Source organism: Trachypithecus francoisi, unplaced genomic scaffold (genome assembly GCF_009764315.1).
Source record: "Trachypithecus francoisi isolate TF-2019V2 unplaced genomic scaffold, Tfra_2.0 Lachesis_group4, whole genome shotgun sequence".
Lineage (NCBI taxonomy): Eukaryota > Metazoa > Chordata > Mammalia > Primates > Cercopithecidae > Trachypithecus > Trachypithecus francoisi.
In genome coordinates, this window is record NW_022681469.1 from 33,106,376 (window position 1) to 33,112,375 (window position 6,000).

Below are 6,000 nucleotides of genomic sequence, written 5' to 3' on the forward strand. Positions count from 1 at the left end.
TTTGGGAAAGACATAAAGATTCAGTCAATAGCAATACCCACACCCCATTTTTCACTGTGGTTATTGATGAATTTAATTGGCTCTTGGTTATGAGACTGTTTAAAGAACACCTTTGTTGGGGATATTTAAAAAGTTATGTCCATTAACAGAATTAGGGTAAATTGTCCCACTTGCCTAGACTAACTGGAAAACATATACACATGGCTTATTATTTCGGTGTATATTTCCTTCTTATTTTTCTTGGTATAATGGGCTTTATATGATTATTTTATCACATCTAATATGTCATTAATTATGACTATGGCTTACCTAAGCTGAATTCTGTTTTTCCTAAGAATATTGACATTTTATTTTCATTTTCGGGCATGATTTTGGTAAGTTAAAGTGTACAATTTTACCTTATGAATATTTGCTACGTAGAATTTTTAAACTTGGTATTTGATTCAATTTGAAGTTATGATGCTTAGTAGAATCTATTTCCCCAGCCTCAAGGGGCACTTTCTTAGATATGCTAACTGGATACATGACCTACAGAGGGTAACTGGATCTACATATGACACCTCTGATAACAAACATAAATGCAGGCTCTTTTCTAGTATCATCTGCTTTTCAGAGTCGCTGGAAAAGGGAAAACTTAAGAAGTATAAATTATATTAAAGTATAAAAGGACATCTGGTTTTATATAAACTTTTGGGAAAGACGATTACCAAGGTTGGGTTTATGAGATTACAATATATACACTTCTACGCTACCAGCAGGCACCATGGCGTCAAAGTACCTTCTAAGGTTTAATTAGTCCAATTAAACTCGTCCTTATCTAATTGCAGTTGTGATACTGAAAACGGTCAAAATTTCTGAAAGAACTCATAGCATTTAACACTTGTCTAGACTGTTTTTATTTTGCCTGAGTTGTAGATTGCAACCATCTGACTGTATTTTGTAGCACTATTTTGAGAATTCCTTTACGATGGTCTTTTTGTTTGGCTCTTGTCCACTGTATGTTCTATATTATGATTTGTGAAAGGAAAGCACCTTTCAAAATTTAGGAAATAATTTTTTAAAAACTTGCATTTGTTCAAAGTTAACATGCTAGTCAACAGAAATAATTTAAGATAAACCTACTCATCTCTCTTATTTTTGACTTTTCTTAGGCACAAATACTATAGCTCTTGAAGTTTATTTCCTCATTAAAAATCTATGTTAACCTTTTCTGATATCTTTGTGTAGAGTCCAAAATGTTATGACCTTTAAAAATACTCTCTAATGTCCTTCCCATAAGCAAATATAGCTCATTTTTAAAAAACACTAAAATCTGGTACTTTTTTTTTTCTCAAAATAACCATCAGAGTTCTCATGAGACTCTTCTTTTTTGTCTTCTATAGACTTGTCTAGGATAGACAACGCATCATCTTACACGAAGAGAACAAAAATTGAGCAATCTCATTATTTTTTATAAGGAGCTATCTTTCTTTTTTGATTCTTACACAATGGGCAATTGTTAATAGTTCCAGGATAATAATAATGATTTTGAAAACAAAATGCTGTTAAACTTATAAAAGATTTACCTTAGAGATCACTTTCCAAAGGAAATTACTATTTTACAATATTTGACAAGTAACATTATCTCATGTAGAAACTAGTTAGTAGTACATTTGTTGTTCTTACATTTCACATTTCCATTATAGAAGTACAGCACACATTTTATTGTTAATAGCTTTCTTAATACTTACTGTTTTAAATAGTTATTCTAAAACATAGCTTTCCAAACTTACTAATATCAAAATAAAACTGCACTGCATTCATCTACATAACAAAAGCAACTGGAATTAGGACTCAAGCTATTTATAATCACACAAGTTATTTATCATTTATAGCATGAAATGTTCTCTAACAATTCATTGAATTAAGACCTAGAGGTGTTTTTTTTTTTCTTCATTTACTCAAATGCTTCTCTTCCTTTTCTCTTATTTCAGGGGAAGGAAATAGATAAAGTTGAAATGAGACAAAATAGTAGACATGTAGGATGAGCAAGTTTAGAGATCTAATATACAGCATGAAGACTAAAGTTAATAAAATTGCATTGTTTTAGGGATCTTTGTAAATAAGTAGATTTTAACTGTTCTTGTCACACAAACAGGTAAATATGTGAGATGATAGGGTAATCTTCTTTACTATAGTAACCATTTCACTATCTATATGTATCCCATAACATCAAATAGTAAGTCTCAAATATACACAAAATTTATTTATTTATTTATTTTGAGAGGGAATCTCGCTCTGTCGCCCAGGCTGGAGTGCAGTGGCACCATCTCAGCTCACTGCAAGCTCCGCCTCCCGGGTTCACGCCATTCTCCTGCCTCAGCCTCCAGAGTAACTGGGACTACAGGTGCCCGCCACCAAGCCTGGCTAATTGTATTGTGTTAGTAGAGATGGCGTTTCACCGTGGTCTCGATTTCCTCACCTCGTGATCCGCCCACTTCAGCCTTCCAAGGTGCTGGGATTACAGATGTGAGCCACCGCGCCCAGCCCACAAAATTTATTTTAAAGAAAGAGGGCCCTGAGACCAGGCGCAGTAGCTTACGACTGTAATCTCAGCACTTTGGGAGGCGGAGGTGGGCAGATCACCTGAGGTCAGGAAGATGAGAACAGCCTGGCCAACATGGTGAAACTTCGTCTCTACTAAAAATACAAAATTTAGCCGGGCGTGGTGGCAGGCGCCTGTAATCCCAGCTACTAGGGAGGCTGAGGCAGGAGAATCGATTGAATCTGGGAGGAGGAGGTTGGAGGTTCCAGCGAGCTAAGATCTTGCCCCTGCACTCCAGCCTGGGTGACAAAGCCAAGCTCTATCTCAAAAAAAAAAAAAAAAAAAAAAAGGAAGAAGAAAGAGGACCCTGAATTTTAGCAAAATAGTGCAAGAAGTCATGGTACTCTGAAAATTATGTAAGAATTTTGCATTGCTTAATCCATTTTTCTCATGTCATAAAAATTATGGAAGATAGGAAATACTATAAACAAATGGCAAACCAAATAAATGAATAAATGAGAAGACTTGTTTTTCTTTATGTTATATGTGAAAAGATGAATAGTTTTTCAAAATTTGGTCCTAAGAAGGCACCTACCACTGTATCTAATTAAATTTGCTAGTGTAAAATAATAATAATAATAATAACTTGTGGAATACTAACATTTGGTAGAATGCCTATCATCAACTTTACTCATTTATAGAAATCAGTTCTAACACTAATGCAGTATTGTGTTTCTTTAAATAAGCTTAAAACTAAATTGACAACATAAAATAATAATTTACAATATAAATAATTCATAATATATAAACATCAAAAGATACTGCTTATCAAATCCTTGGCATGTTCCACATAATGTGCTATGCATTTTAAATGAATTAGGTAATTTGATTCTCACAAAAACCCTTTTAAATTAGATTTCAAAGATAAAAAAACTGAAACTCAGAGAATTTTAGCAATATGCCCAAATTCATGCAGTAAGGAATTAAATTCTGGCCTATCAAATCAAATGTAAAACTCTGTGCTTTCAAACACTATGCTATGATGTTTTCTAACACAGATAAATTAGGGTCCTCATCATATAACATCTATTCTAAATTAGAAAATATTTTAGTTACTTTATGTTGAAGAATGAAAGCTTTTAAATGAATATACTTCTTGGATAATTGTTTAAACTATTTTGTTCAGTCTATTACAATGAAAATATTTTTAAAGTGTTTCACCTAATTTTCAGTTTGAGTGAAGTCATACAGTAAACACAATGGAACATTCTTTGAGTCCGGTTGCCATTGCAATCAGTTATTTTACACTACTAAACACATGGGTGGTAGAAACTAGAAGGGATACTTCAAGGATGTCCACATTAATTACTGGCACAAAAAGTCTGGCCATTTGCCTATTTCATGAAATTGATGTGCAGAATGCAAAAACATGGCCATGTAATAATAATACACCTTTAGATAAAATGAGTTACTAAAGGAAATTACAAGTGATTTTTTTGTTTCCCAAAATTATTATCTGAAGTTGATATTTTAGTAACACTATTATTTAACTTCTTAATGTCTCATTGGAATATTTATTTAATTTACTTGGAATAATAGTATTGAGTAAATATTTACAGAATTTAAAAATTATGTGGATATTTCTCCCTGAAGGTCAAAAGGTTGTATATTTTGACAAAATTTTCATAACAAGCCCACAACATGCAGCTCCCTTCATAGGTGCCATGTTTGTAAGGCTTCTTTTTCTACATGATTCTTTTCTGTGTTAGACAGTGTGCCAATTTTTGCCTATATTTATTTTATATTCAAAAATGTGTTCCATGTCTTTTCTTTCCTTACGGTGCTTTACGCATGTAGTTGCTACAAAATAATGAATTTAAGTGTAAACTCCAAATCCCAGTGTGAGATGTAGGGGTGGCCAGGGGAAGATTATCAAAAATTAATTTTGTGCTAGACACTTGTAAGAGTTAAAGAAAGAGGAAAGATACATGAAAAGCAGCTCAGTAGTCAAAGACAGGTTTATTTTGGAGAATACACCTGAGACGGGCTTCTGGCTGATTTCTGTTAAGAGCACTCTCTCTTACCGATTAAGAATATTTAAAGATTTTAGGATGAGAGAGTTCATCACAGGCTTGGAATGTTTCTGTATGGAGGAGAGGTTTATTGTGGGGCTGAAATGTCTGGTCAGAAGGGAGGTTATCTTGGGGTTTACATCTCTCTGGCTGTAGGGGAGATTGTCTCAGGCTGGCAAATCTCTAGTCAGGGAAGGGTTTATCTTAGGGTTGGAATGTTTCTGGTCAAAGATGTAATTTGTGGTTTATGGTCATGTCCTCTGGATTTAGAAAGTTTTTGATCAAGGGGAGCTTTAAAATGGTAGTGCTTGTCCAAGATGGTGATGCTCCTGCTCTCTTAACACTTTGTCTGTTCTTTGTTTTTAAAATGCCAAAATTAATCTTCACAAAAATTTTCTATATTAAATCTTTTCTACATTATTTATTAAAATATAAGAACATTTAGGAAAAAGTAAAACAGATTAAGTAACTTTCCTAAATCACACAACTCTGGAACCTGGGATCTGAAACAAGATATGCCTGGCCTCACATTCTTTATGATTTAATTCTCCAATACACGAAAACAAACCATTCAAATGCAAAAGCCCGTGGCTTCCCAGAGCTTTCGTATTAAGACAGCTACAGTGAATAAATAAGGATTCAGTAGTTTTAAATATTGTTTAGTTTAGTGGTTAAAGTTTCAGTCACCAGTGTTTTCAGTTTCAGAGATAAATGCTTCCAGTTCTACTTATCCTCAAAGTAAAATGAGTTGCTTGCCATGATTAAATAAAAATTTGATTGTATTTTCGCTGAATAAATTATAGAAGTTTTACTAGTTTTACAGTTCAGAGACTTACCTGTCTGTCCTTAATTTATTGTTCACATTTTGTTAAAGGCAGTCAACCAGGCCAAAAAGATAATGCAGTAAAATAGAGTTCAGACCATGGTTTAAGGCAGTAAGTATGGCAGAAAGGCCACATTAACATACTGTCAATTTTCCTGCTCACTTACCCATTAAGAGACTTAAAGGTGCACTTTATATATTAGAAATTGATAATTATGGTAGAAAACTTTGGTAAATACAGTAGAAAATATTTCTTTTTACAAAAATTAACCTTTGTAAATCACAGGATTGGTGATAAAAGTATGAGTCCATTACAGCTACTGAGTAAAGACCCAATTTTAACTACTTATGAATAAATACATCAGAAGTGTCCTATAATATAATTCAGTGAGATATTATGAGTGAGTATATTTTGTATTGAACAACTTGAATAATGTAAATATTTACATGGTTACATTCAAGATTTGATCAATACCAAATGTAACAATTGTAGTTATACTAGTAAATTGAGATTGGGCAAACACAAAAGGGCTTAATTTAAGGGTTTTTGAAATAAGATATAACTGTGCATTAGATCCTGT